The sequence below is a fragment of the Oenanthe melanoleuca genome, chromosome 4, assembly GCF_029582105.1.
Source record: "Oenanthe melanoleuca isolate GR-GAL-2019-014 chromosome 4, OMel1.0, whole genome shotgun sequence".
Taxonomy (NCBI): Eukaryota; Metazoa; Chordata; class Aves; order Passeriformes; family Muscicapidae; genus Oenanthe; species Oenanthe melanoleuca.
The window spans coordinates 35,338,363-35,353,123 of record NC_079337.1 but is presented as its reverse complement, the minus strand read 5'-3'; the positions used below and the strand labels follow the sequence as shown (position 1 = coordinate 35,353,123).

Here is a 14,761-nt window from a genome sequence, read left to right as displayed (position 1 = left end):
AGGAAGCTTTGAACTCTACTATAGGACATGAGGATAAGCACACTTCTGCTTGCTTGCAGGAGCAAAAAGCACATAGATAACTTTCAGTGCACTTTCCCACAGCTGCAAACAAAACCTACAGAAGTGGAAATAAAGATATTTTTGGAATACAGGAATATAGAACTCTTCAGAAAAAACAGTTGTATTTTTAGTTAATCTAACTATTTGGATTTACTTAGTTTAAATTACTAACACTTCAAAATCTCATACAGCATTTGACCTTGAAGCATTATTTCAGCAATCAACACTACAAGGATTAAATAGCATATACACACAAACAGTGCAGTTCTCAAGAAAGATCTAGAGGTGGGCAGAGAATACTGAATTCTCTACTACCTAATCTGGAACAGTTCTTCAAAAATGAGAGAGCTTCCTTGTACAAAATCCTTCTGGCAATTTCACTTCAAACAGATATAGTGCTCCTTTATGGAGCTTTTATCCTTCTCTGCATTTGTAAATCTGTTTAAATAGACTGCCCTCAGCAATGCTTACAAATTAGCTGACACTTATCAAAACTATTGCTGTTGGTTTGATTTAAGGGAGGTACTATACCTGGTACATGTTAATGGAAGACTAAAGAAAATGCAGCTTAAATTTTTTTACATATCTATCTATCTATCTATCTATCTATCTATCTATCTATCTATCTATATTTTTTTGTATATGTACCTACTACACACTCACAATCTACACATACAATAGAAATTTTTTGGTTTAGAGCAATAGTCACTATCTCTGCATGCCCCTGGAGATAGTAACTTCTATAAAAGTTGTGAAGCTCTATTTCTCAGTGATGTTTATCTCCCAAATTTGGTGTCTTAAGATCATGAAGTAAGCTTAAATCTGTATAAATTACATTTTATTAAGAATGTTTTACCTAGCTGAATTTTAGAGTTTCATTTTTCTTCTCAGTTCCTGAAATATATCAAAATTTGATTTGCTCTTTTATTTAAATGATCATACATTAACTGATGAATAGTCTTTGACATATTATGGATTGCTCAAATGCCACCTGCTGAGGCAAATCTATGAACTTATCTATTATAATTTCTTTTACTTTATGTACTATCATAGATAATCACAGTCACTGGAAGGCTTGTGATGCTATACATGGGATGCTACCCAAATACTTCATGACAGAGTCTTTAGAACTGTAGAATCACTTAGGTTGGGAAAGATATTTAAGACCATTTCAACCACCGTTATGGCAGGGCAAATTTACATTTTCTCATATGGGTTTTCCTTCCTTTTTTATGCTGCTAACGTTATTAATTTTCACTTGCAGAAGGGGCAAACAAAATGAAAAAACAATGCCAAAACTCAAAAAAGACATAAAAGAACATATATTGCCATTTCATTTATTGAACAGAGTTGTGCACAGTGGGCTCTGCTTAAAAAGAATAATTGTGCTACGCTGTGGCCAAACCAAAAATGTGGTCACTAGGCCAACCCCTGGGACTCTGTTCCTTGAAAAATCATCAAATATATCATCTGAGTAATCCCATTATTCTTTGTCATTCCCCATTATGTCTAATATGTCAAACATTAAAAAAAAAAAAAAAAAAGAAAAGCCAAGAAAAAAGCACAAACATAGAACAAAATGTTTCTATAAAGTACAAAGCTTGTTCTATTCAACTGAACTGAAGATAAATAGCTGTATCTTGCAGTACAGACATTTGTCAATGACATGTACATGGTACAAACTCTGTGGCTGAAAGAGTAAGGTTCATTCCTATGAACAAAGAAGAGCCTGTATAAATATTAGTATGGGTAGTAGGTTTCCTATTGGCCACTTTTTTTCCCTTAATTTGTCATTGTACCATACTGTTAGGAAAAAATATTATTTAAACAGATTAAGGAAGAAAAATGATTCAGTACTCACTCTACACATTGGAGTGAAATTCAAAGTGCATTTCCAATGAAAGTTTCTTAAAACATTCGGCCCTGAAAACACATTTGTAGCATAAATTAAAATACTCCAGGGTGCAAACAACGATCTGTGGAGCCTGTTTAACAGACATAAGGACATTAGACATTGGTTTTGGCCTCTTCAATCAGCAACAGCTTGAAAAGCAATCATCATAATTTTAAATAAACTAAATGTGCTTAATTTCTGTAAATTTCAAGCCTTGGTGCTGCATTTGTAATAAAGCACTTTTGTTCTCAAGTTAAATGCCACTTCAGCACTGAAGCAGGATTTGCATGCTAAGCTTCAGGGAAATGCTTAGATGTCATCAACTTCAGTGAGCCTGAGCCAGCCTACAAGTCAGCTGAATCTGTGTTCAAGTCTCTGTGCTAGACAAAAACTAATGGCATGGCACTGAGGCATTCACTGCATTAACTGCAAATTGGTCCTGATGGAGTCTTCCTTCTTTGCCAAACCTTTCTGTGAAGACTAAGAAGTTTGGACCGCCCTTGTGGTCAGGGAAGGTGAAAACTATGGAATAATCCTCCAAAGAAACAAGATGGAATTTTCAGCCTCTCTCCAAGACCTCCCTACTGCATGGCATTGTTCTCCACCTTCTGGATCAATGTGAGCTGTGTTAGCTGTCTTGGTTTGTTAGCTCTTTGCTTCCAGCGTCCCTTAATTTCTTGATATTCAAAGAAACATTCAGTTAAAGGTCATTTTGCCCTATCCCATAAAACTAAAATTCATCTCCGTATGTATTGGGTTACAGCTTCTGAGCTGCACAGTTCTGGAGAAAAATGCAGAAGAAATTAATTAACATGGACTTAGGAACCATCTAACAGGAAATCCTGCTCCAGAGCATGTGACAAACTGAAGATTTGCTAAGAGTGGTTGAAAATATGCATAAACTTAGTTCTCACTCGATTTCTAAATGAAATGTTAATGTCTAGCCAAATTGACCACAAATACTTTTTGCTTCCTTCCAGGCAGAGGTGATTGAGTCCTTAGTTCTGAAAGTCAAAAAATCAGCATTCCAGAAGAATTGAAAAGAGAAAGAAAAATGAGACTTTACAGTCACATGTGCAGATTAGCAGAAATCTACCTATAAAGACTGTTGCATTATAGTATAGTAATCATTCTGAATTTTCAGTATTGAGATTTTCTAGAGGGGACTTTTGATCCAGCAAAGGACAACAGTTGTTGAGTATCCTCAACAACAGTTAATGCTTGACACTCATTGTTTTTGAACTGTGGAGTATAAATATATTTTACACTTCTAGAAACTGGCAAATAACTGCTAACCAGCAGCATGACTACCCTGACTTAGAACTTGGCTACCTCCATAGTACTACAACATTGAGGGAAGACCTGACCTGCAGAATCATAGTTATTCTACTTTTTTTCTTCCTTGCATTTCAGTAGGTTTTGAATATTTAAAGCACTCAGAATATAAAAGCAGGACTCTAATCCCCTTTAAAGCAAGTATGGCTACTGGATCCTCAATATTTACCTGATATTCAAAAATTTTTCAGGTGATCAGAAACTCTGGCATTGGTGTTTGGCTGAAGCTTAAATCAGAAATGTAAATTACTAAGAGAATGCATTTTGATTTTCAAATCTTTGGTTTAGATTTAATATGTATTCATATCTGATTAAAACTCAGAGCCTGAAATTCAACTATTATAATTGAATTTTTAAAGCCTAGTCTAGTTTTTCAAATCATTAGTAATTCATGCATTTTGATCAAATTTTCACTCTCTAGTAATTCTTTACTATCTTTGAAAGTGAGCTGCACAAAAGGTTTCATGATTAAACAGATTCAACCAATTCAGTAGCTTTGTTTATAGGGCAGCTGCCAAGATGTGAGTCACCAAGTCAGCCTGTGACATGCCCGCTTGTATAACTTGTATTCTTTGGCAGCTTTTGAGGGGTTTGCATATCTCTCATTGGATACATAACTCCACTCACATATCAAAAAAATAAATAGAGTGACAAATTTGTATAAAATTAGTTTTAAAACTGAACTCATTAAATCCAGTGGAGATCAGTGTATTTTTTTTACATCCTGCACCACCCTCTAACTTGGCGGCCCAAGAAAAGGAAAGAACTTGAAGCTGCTAAGACACAAATTTCTTGCCTTATATCAGACTTTTAATCAAAAGAACAGATTTAAAATCCATGAGGATAGTTTATTTTTTAGCAGAAGCTGGGAGATATACCAAAAGAGCAAATTTAATCACAAGATTGTGATTGCCACAAGAACTGTTGACTTCAGCCTGCTGCATACTGATAGCCAGATATCTATGTGGAGAGAGAAATCAACTCTCTCTCTTTCTCTCCATCTACTTAATTGAATTAAGTGCAAAGGGTAATAAACTTCAAGCACATCTGTTTGCTCTTTAAGCTTCAGTTGGATGCAATAGCAAAATAATTGGTCTCCACCATTCAGAGATCTGTTCTGCTATTTTCATGCAGTTTTTATGCCTCTGAGAGTTGTTTCCCAACTAAATGGCTCAAACAATAAACACTTTGAGAGACTATTTGTTTTGCTTACTCTAACATCTAGAAAATACTTTAAATTTCCTAGTCTGATACACCACATTTTAGCTCTGGGTTGAAAGAGTTCCTGGTCACCAACTGTTATTTTTTTGCTCCTAAATAAGGTTTATGTAGTGGAACAACCAACTCTCAACAACTCTGGTGTCCTGTTTAAGTGGTATAATACAATCCAATTTCGTATCAGATTTTAAGGCTTGTCAGGACTTGCTTAGATATTCCTATTTATCTTTCTCTGGAAAAGAAAGGAAATGTTTTGTTTGCTTTCTCATATCATTCTGCCATGGAGGATTCAATTAGGCCAGTTTGAAATCCAGAATATTTATTACATTATATACACCATTACGTCAACGTGATCTGGAGGAAACATATTTTTCTGGGCTTCCTGTTCTAAATGATGTGGTTTCAGATAGAACATTTGATAGTTGAGGACTCTACATGCAGTAAGTTCTTCCTTATCAAGCATTGTTTTTAATTTCATGTTCTATTAGTGCCAAGCTGAAATGAAATTACACTATTTTTCATATTTGACCTTTCCGCATCTAAATCTTCATCTTTTTACATTTTGATGTAGGATGTCTGATGGTAAAGGATGAGAAGCCATCATGAAAAAGACTCTGTAGAGCCTGGGAGCACCTTAGAGACACAGAATCAGTGTTTATCCTGCTCTTCAGACTCAGTCTGGTATTGGGTAAGTTTCACTAGAATTCCGGTGAAACACATCCATCAGATGACTAAACAGAGAAGAACTTGAAATTTGTCACCCATTAGCTGATAATTAATCCACAGCCCGAGAGGTGAAGTGTCATAATTCTAATGAGGAAACCTAAACCAGTACCAGTCATGGGAATAAAGGATAAAGAGACAGGCAAGAATCCATACAAGCTGCAGGAAAGCCTTCTTAGGGGTGTCCTCTCTGGGAAAAAGAGCTCTCTGGTGTTCTAGAGTATTTGATAATCCCACCTATGCTCCATTTCTGATTAAAGGTTGGACCAGGTGATTTTGTTTCTTCTAACCTGGCCTGTTCTGCAATTCTGTACATTGCTTTTTTAATACCCTCTGTATGGGCTATACTGTGGTGCTTCTGGGACTGCTCATATTCAGACCATCATAACACCCCAGAACCAGTCTGATCCCTAATCTGGTGACAAGCAGCTCGTGTCAAATGGGGGGAAACAATGGCACTAAGACCCACCATACAGTGACAGTGTAGGGCTAGGAATTTCTTCCCTAAAGAGAAATCAAGTTTTATCCATTTTTCTCCTTTTTTCTGATTTCTCTTGTAATCACTGAGTGTGGCTGCATAGTTCTACTTTCCATGGCCAGATCCAGAGGTTTAGAAATTATGTACAGAAGAATGAGCTGCAGAATTTTATCTTGTAAGGAGTAGCTGATAACACTGCTAACTGTAATGTAATGGTAAGGGAAATTTACTCAGAAACCTGAAACCACCTGTGAGGCCAGTCTCTGCCTGAAACAGCAGAGGTTCTACTTCCATGTGCACATCCTGATGAAAGAAGGAAAAATTCTGTTTATGGTAGAAGAACCCAGTGCTGTTAGCAGCATAAGGGCACCACACACAATGTTTTCACTGCTTCTGAAATACCCTTGGTGAACAGAAAGAACACATCTAGTTTAGTCTGAGAAACATGGGGGTTTGTCCCACACTGGCCTGGAAATGGTTGTGGGGAGGAGGTATCCAATATATCAGAGGGCTTCCTAGGGCAAGATATGCTGCTACACTAAGGAAACTCTAAACATGACAGGCAGGGATGGAATAGAATGATCTGAATTCTTGGGTGTCCCTTCAACACCAGTTCTGCCCAGAAGAAGGTTTGGGGACTTTAGTGTACCTGCCTTCCTCATCCCCCTTCCTGGCCCATGAACTAGCAGGAATTGTTCAGCTGATCTGGACTAGGAAGCAAATGATCCCTAGGTGGTCCTAATTAAACAGCTTGTAAATCATACCAAAGAACCACATTTCCAAGTTTGGAAAGCAAGTGGGCAAAATGAACTGAAGGGCTAAGGAAGGAACTTACACTCAGAGGACACTTGCAGAATTTATGGAGATATAGCACTTTTTGTCCTTGCACAAGCAGACAATTTTCAAAATGGAAGACAAATTATACAACCATAAAATTATTAAGGTTGGAAAAGTCTATTAAGATCATCAGGTCTAACTGTCAACCCAGCTACATCACCATATTCACCATTAAACCATGTTCTCACATGCCATATCCACATGTTTTTCCACATGTTTTTTGAACACTTCCAGGAATGGTGACTCCACCACACTCCTGGGAAGCCTGTTTAAGTACTTAACAATCCTTTCAGCAAAGATATTAAATGAGATTACTCTATTAAGGCAGGATTCCTCCCACTAAAACACCAAATACTAAATTCGTTAAATATTTTCATACCTCTGATTTCCCTGTGATTTCTAAGAAAATATTATTTTCTGCCCTAGCATCATGCTGAAAAGGCTTTTAAAGCTTTTAGCATTAAGGGGAAACCCAGAATCACTGCATATGAAAATTTTATTGCCAGTGATAGACACAGTCCTGCGTTTTTTTAATCTGTTTCAGACTAGGAGCATTAGATGCAATTACTAACTGTGCAACTGCTAATTACTTCCCTTTGCAGGTAGGGAGCTCAGGCCAAAATTCTTCTATTTCAATGGTAATGTATACTGTTTCACCATAGAAAGCATTTCTACCATTATTGGCCTGAACTCATATTGTTTTTTCTCAAGAATCCATGACCTCTTTGGAACTGAAACTCACTTTGATCCTGCATAACTAAGAGCTGTGACTATCCTATTGTGCAGGGGTAGCAACTTTATTTTTTAACTAGTAACTGATACTCAAATATAATTTCCATTTTTTTTTCATTAATACTAGTTTTCATACAGATATCATGCTACATTGCAAACAGATTAGGCTTCAAAGTACAATACATTTTAGAAGGAAAGGAACTGATTTGGTATAGAGCTGAAAGATACTTTCTTTCTATTAATATTTAAAAACATCTGTGTAAGAGCACGCCATCCCTTCCATTCTCTCTTGTAAACACTTGAAGTAGCCAGACAGGTTTTTAAAAGGTCACATTGCATTCCTATGAATGAAGCTTCATAAAAAGGCTGAATTACTATGTTTCTGCTATCATTTGTGGCAATATGTAGTAATAAAATTGTAGCACCTGTGATTCCTAAGCTTTTTCAAAAAGAAACCTTATATAGATCAGTATGTGTGTATGTTTGTTGGGGATTTTTTCCAGTTCATGGATAATCACTTTTACTACATAGGTTCTATGAGAAAAAATTCAACAAAAGTATACCACCTTCTTTTTCTGTGTAAAAAAAAAAGAAAAAAGTAACAAAAGTGGGCTTATTGAAAAGCCACAGCTTTGGAGGACATGCTTAAATACACAGGTAGTATTGAAATTTAGGATGACAGGTTAAAAGGGAAAAGGCACTGGAACCAAGAGCCTGCCTATCCCCGTGCTGCCCACTGCCAGATGCTCATCCCATCTGGTCCTGTCACAGGCTTCCTCAATGAGCTGTTCCTCTAAACAAGGCAGCTGCTGGCAAAGCACCACAGTGCTGCAACAGCCCTTTTACCTCACAGCACGTGTCAGCTTCCAGAAGGCTGAGCCAGCTCACAGCACCAGGGAACACTGACATCAGCACTGGTGTGGGTCATGGAAGCACAGCCATGACTGGCAAACCCACATCCTGATCTCGCAGAAAGATGTTTCTGAGGACATGACCAGGCTTGCATGCTCTGCATACAGAGGAGAAAAGCCTATTGGATTAACTAAATATTTCATTTCCAAAACATAGATGGCATTTGCTGATTTATGGCTGCTGAAATTTTGAGGGAATTAAATTGTACATTTATAACTTTTTTCTCCTTTAGCTCCAGGATTTTTTTTCTCTGCCTTTTAGCTGTCTCTTGTTAGTTTGTTAAAAAAAAAAAAATCTTTCATTTCTCTGCACTTGCATGTTCTGAATCAGAGGATTTCATGTATCATTAATTTAAAAAAAAAAATTGCAATTTCTGGTACACTATGAAACCAGGTTTTTTTAAATATGAATGTTCTCTCTCTCACTAGAAACCTTCCACCAGCCAATGCTCCAGAAGAATATATGAAAAGAGCTATGAACCAACTAAAAAGAAAATAAGAGAGAAACATTGCAAGTAAAATGCCTTGTGAGCTCTTTACTTTCTGGGACATTTCTATGTCCCAGACATGAAAATAATACAGTGTAAAATCAGTAGCTCTAGTTTGAGTAAAAAAGGTTTACTTCAGAAAAATTGCATTCATTATAAATCTTGACTTCCTAAGATTGGCCAAAATTACCTTCTTAGACTGTGTATGGAAAACCAGAAAAAACTGAAGTACTATGTGGTCTTTAGGCAGTGGCAGACTGTCCTCTCTTTGTCTTCTACCAACAAGTTTCTCTCAGCCAAAGACAGAACTAGAATATGAAAAATGGTTTATAGGGCCAGGCAACCTCTTTCCTTCCCCTATTTTTTTGCTACAACACACTCAAGTGCCTCTTTCATCCAGGAACTTATTGGGGCCTTTTACTCCATCCTTGGGTCTATCAAACCACTGGTATTGATCCTAAACTGCTTTCTCAAAATGCCCTTACTGAAGAAGAGGAACTTGCAGGAGTTGGCACCAGCAGCTTCTGTCTGGGATTGGGAAAGGGACTTAAAAATCTAACTAGAAAACAAAGTGAAAAATGGAGGTCAAAATAAATAAAACTGGAATTCCAAACAACAACAGAAGTTACAACAGAAATATTACACAATGTTTTCTGGTTTCTTCTCTTACTCAGCTCATGTTTTGACATAGCCCCTAAACCTTTATGTGACTAACACCACAACAGAACCAAAACTCTTTCTCTGAGCAAGAAAACACTTACCAAGAACCCTTTTTCAGTTTTTGCTGATTATGGGTTATGTAGGTGAGCCTTTTCTAGGAAAAGCAGCCTAGAGTTAGAGCAAAATTCCCACCCTTGTAGTGTCCATGAAACCACAGAACTGTCTGTGGAAGGGACCCAGAAGGATGACCAAATCAAACTCTTAAGTGAATGGACCATATTAATTTTAATTTTTAATTCAACCATTCAACTTAAACATTTTCCTTCACTTGAGATAAAAATTAACTGCCAGCTTTTCTACACAATTTCTAACCCCTAATGAAATGAAATATGCATTACTTAATTTGCTTGCATGCTTTCCCCCAGAGTCCACTGTATGATTTCTGGAATGCTAATTGCTTCATAATTTATTTTTTTTTTTTTACTATTCAGAATTTTGTTGGGGATCCAGATAGAGAGAACTTTAAGCAAAATTAAATACATTGGAGAAAAGCTCAGCCTTGTAATCACATTCTGCACTGCTATGTTATGTTTTACTACAGTAACTATTCTCACATGAATGAAGCACACTCTTAGTTTCTATGCTTGATTGTGCAGAAATTAATAGCTACAATTTACAGTGGAGCACTTGAAACAGGAAGACATTAAAGATTAAGCCCCACCTTCAATAAATCTATGAGCTTTTGCAGTTTTCTTTAAAGGACATAGTATTTTGTATGGACAAATTCATAAGGGCACTTGGTGGCTATGGAGGGTGGTAAAAAAAACAAACTTCTGGGTAGCTCTTTAACCATTTTAACTGTCCTTTTTATACAAACCAGTGCTGCTCTTTGCACCTAGCAAGCATTTATTTAGTGGAGGAAAGCAAAACAGCACTTTCTTCGGGAAACACTGAGAAATGAAACAACCTGCAAGATTACCACCACCATCAAAACTCCCTTCCCAGCTAGACAGAAGACTATTTCACTCTAAGTGCTGTGATTTCATGTTCTAAGAACTTCAATTTGCAGATTGAATTTTACAGGAAGAGTTCCTGTAAAGTGTAAACTGTTTATGTCACCAGAATTTCACTCCTGTTTGTTTTGGAAGATGCTTGTCTGAATCTCAAATGAAGGCAATTGGTTTGCCCTCAGGGTTTAGTTATTAAATTAATTATTTCCCACAAAGAAATATGTGGGAAATAATTAATTTTAAATGCAGAAGAAATAGTAAGGGAAAAAATACTTACAGATAAAATATTTTTTTTAAAAAAATAATGAAAAATCAATGAACAGCAGGAAGTAGCAACTGGAAAATGAGATGGCCAGTTAAGCAATAAAATATATTTTTCTGCTGAGCATAATGCCAATTTTAATTTGCAAGAGTTAACTGTGAAATACAACTGAAAAATGTAGTTGAGTCAAAAACACAACAGCAAGATTTGCAATTTAATTTTAGCCCCAAAAAAAAAGTCCTTCTAAAGAATATATTTATAGAGAGATTAAAGGGCATGTGCATATATACAATATATAAATGTAAATGCTGACAAATGCTCATAAGAAAGCAGTGAGAGTACTCTTGGTTTTGCTGTAAATAAAAACTGGCAATTACTTTTTAATTGTAGAAAAAAAAAACCCTCATAAACATATAAAATGTGCATGTAGGGAGAAACATATACACTGATCTGTACTAAAGAAAAAGGTAGTGTTCTGGAATTTTTTTTTAAATGTATTTATTTATTATCTCAGCAGGGTTAATTTGTTTCATATACATGGTGTTTCTCTGAGATTTTTAATGAATCCTGACAGTTGTCCAGTTAATTATTAAAATGCCTAAAGCTTCTGCATGTATTTCTTGTAGTTGCCATAATGGAAACAGAACTGAAGAGTTTTTCTAAGCAATTTTGTGAACATACTGTTCAGAGCATAAGAACAGGGACATCCTACATCATTTGACTGCTGAGAAAGGAAGCACTATTAAGAAATTATGTAATTTTATCACAGATGCTGGTGGATTAGTGGTAACATCCTAAAAAATGTACCAGTTAGGAGTTATGAATTCATACACATGGACCTTCATTCTATTGCCCAGATATTTGTGACCTTTCAGTATCTCCCACGCACTGTACCTGCAATCACCAGACTTTTATTTTGTTCCTATATTTAAAAAGGATCCAGGAGGAAAATTACTTCCTGCATTTATGGCCACAAGTCAGAATAGCCCTGAGCTATGTTCCTAATGGCATTCTTTATCTGTTGCAATCTTGACTTCCTTTTGTTTGCTGGGCTTTTTGGGAACATTCTGTATAGTAGTTACTCTAATCTTGTTCTTTTTTCCTAAAACACTTCCACATTGAAAAAAAAAAAAAAAAAAAAGTGCAATGCAATGATGCAATGCACTGCAGGGTGATAAATTTATACAGAAACAAGTCCAATAAACTTGGAAAACCTATCAATTTCAGTGACTGTAAACAGGGCAGATCCTAAGCTCCAAAACTGACTACAGCTGGGCAGAGTACATTACTGGGAATATTCAGCAGCTATTTTACAGTGTTTGGATTTTTTTTAAACAGAAAAACAGGGATCAAAATTATTATGAAATCCCTGAAATTGAGACAGCAATGTTTTTTTTTTGTGTTCCTTCCTCCTACAGGCTGAGGAAAGAAAAAAAGTAGTAAAAAAGTTACACATCTGAAATGCATGCAGCTTCTCCTGCATGTTTAATGAAGGACTTTTCTGGCACACAGGCTTTTCATTTTGGATCTTTTCTCCATTAAAACTACAAGCAGGGCAGAGTGAAAGTATTTCCCTCTGATTTATGTAAACAGTGGATGTATGAGAGTACACAGGAACTGTCAAACTTCCATGTCCTGTTTCTGATAGCAGTGGCTATCACTGTCAGGAGAAAGCAAACAACACTAACAAGATATCCCTATCAACGTGGACAGCTGTTCCCACCCTCTGAAATTGGTTCATGTCTAGAAGATAACTAACATCAAAACAACTGGAAAAAAATACAAATAATCTTGCTACCTCTACAAAGCAGCAGCCTGTTCTTTAGTCCTTTGGCTTTGATGTTACATGAAAATTCTTGAGCTCCTAGAGTATTTCCAAGAGAACATCTCATTTCTCCATCACATCACAAGATCCCATCTCTTACTCAATTTTATTGCCTAATGACAGAAGACAGTTCTTTATCCCAGGCAAAAGACACACTTCTAGTGCAGGATTGCCAGTGGCAGCATACAGAAACTAAAAAATTGAAAATTGTACCAGGTTTCTACTCTACACCCACCCACCCAAGATATATCAATGATGTTCAAATTATGCAATGTATTTGGCCATCATAAATATTCAGAATTTATTAGATATTATGACACCATTTTCTATGGAAATGTACTAACAATCAAAGTAGATTCCCTCACACTCTTTACTTTATTAGTGAACCTGGTGCTGCTTCACAGCATCAGACAACACAATTTGGAAAAGTCTTTGACACCTTCCAAAAATGCATATAATTCTTAAGGCATAATGTGAAACCAACCAAAAGAACAATTCAACTTTTTTTTTCCACAGCCCTAGTACTCTGCTTACCTGAAAGAAGTCATGAATCCTTCAAAGTAATCTCAAATGTGATTTGAAAAAGAAAATTGAAAAGGGAGCTTTTTCAATGTGAATGTTGAATATTTCCACTGAAAAGAAAATTAAGCATAAAATAAGTATAAATAAGCTTTATAACAACATCATCCTTTGCAAACTCATGTAACTTTCTCTATCAAAAGCTTCAAAAGTATTATTCACCAATATCTGATATTACATGAATGAAATTTCTGGTGAAAAAGTCACAGTTTTCAAAAAAGGTTAGGAAAAGTTACAGTGAAACAGTGTTCTTGCACTGGGTGAGAAATAAGCAGCCTAGTAGAAGGATTTAAATGAAACTCTGGAGAAAGTTTTAATTAGCAGTTCACCTTAATACCAGTTTATGTTCCTCTTGTTGGTGGGTATTATCATATCAGATGACTAGAACAGTAACATTGGATTTCAAAGGTGACTTTTCTCCTTATCCTTTGCATCCAGTCCTTCTATGCCATTCCAAAAAAAACCCAGACAGACCCTGCTGGGTTAGATCATCCAGCATATCTCCATACAGACAGGACTTTCCAGACAAGATTTTTTGTTCTACAAAAATCTACCATGTTGGGATTTCCACAACTCCTATCAAAGGTCCCTTTCTTCACAGATTTCACTCTCAAGAAGATTTCATATAGTCAAATCTGAATTTTATATTACAGACTTCATCCTGTTGCACTGGATTCCAGCTCTGTGGATTATACCAAATAATTCCTCATTGTTGCATCTGAACTAATAGTATCAGGACAGAGATGAAGGCCATGTCACAGCTGAGTGTCAAAAAAAGAGACAGAAGAGAGGCCACCAAGTGCTCTAAAAGTGAAGGAGAATTTCTCACAGTTAGTGAGAGAGACTCTGGGAACCAGCACAGCAACGCAAACTTCCAAAAAACTGACAGTGCTAACTCTTATCTTTAATAAATAATTAGTAACAGACTAATGTACTTTAAATTTCCAAACTAAGAGCAATGTGAAGGCTTATTTCACAACAGAAGGAGGGCGAGTATAATGTTCACATCCTTTTCATGTGGCAGTATCATTTTATGTGGAACAAGACAAATAAAAATAGATCACGTAAAAAGAATTTGAGCAGCACAGTTCAGTCTTACAGGATGCTGGATAACTACATTATTTTCTCTGTAAGTATGTTGATTAATTCAGGATTCCCACAAAGGAGAGCCTTACTGTGAATCACCTCAAGTCTGGCTTTCACAAGGCCACAGGAATGTTCCCACTCTGAAATGTACATTTAATTGGAAGCTATTAGTCTACTGTTTTGAGTAGGAAAAAAACACAATAGACTCCATCTGCCTGAGAGCTCAATATTAAATTGTCTTGCTGTTTTCTGATCCTTTCTCTACCTTACTAGGAATCTGATATATCTTCAGCATAAAGAAAACTGGATTCTCATTTCTCTCACCTGTTTTTCTTCCACTTATTTCCCACACCATGTTCAACAATGTGAACCTTGTTGTGTGTATATAGATGTTGCTAATTATTGTCTGAGAGCTATTTATCCAGAAATCCTAACATGGTCACAGTTTTTCCTGTTAAATTATTCAACCTTTCCACAAAAGAAGGTTTCCACCCCTACACAGAAGTGTAGTGGTACCTGGCAAACCCCGTTATTTCCAGAACATGAATGGGTTAAACTTTAATTTGTTATGATAGAGGCTAATAGTGCAGAGTCATCCCACAATGAAAAGCAACACATTGCAACACAAAGGTCTCTGAACACTCTGTACAGTTGTCAGTGGGT

At 36.3% G+C, this 14,761-nt stretch overlaps 1 long non-coding RNA gene across 2 annotated transcripts; it reads right to left on the bottom strand.

Moving 5' to 3' along the window:
* Window positions 1-10: 10 nt before the first annotated feature.
* On the bottom strand, window positions 11-14,557 carry LOC130251993 (uncharacterized). Of its 2 annotated transcripts, none has more exons than XR_008840284.1 (3): window positions 14,423-14,557; window positions 12,968-13,065; window positions 11-2,045 (listed from the first exon to the last, which is right to left on the bottom strand). It is a non-coding gene; the product is annotated as an uncharacterized LOC130251993 (long non-coding RNA). The 2 variants fall into 2 exon arrangements; XR_008840283.1 differs by lacking the exon at window positions 14,423-14,557 and adding an exon at window positions 13,342-13,757.
* Between the last annotated feature and the right edge of the window lie 204 nt (window positions 14,558-14,761).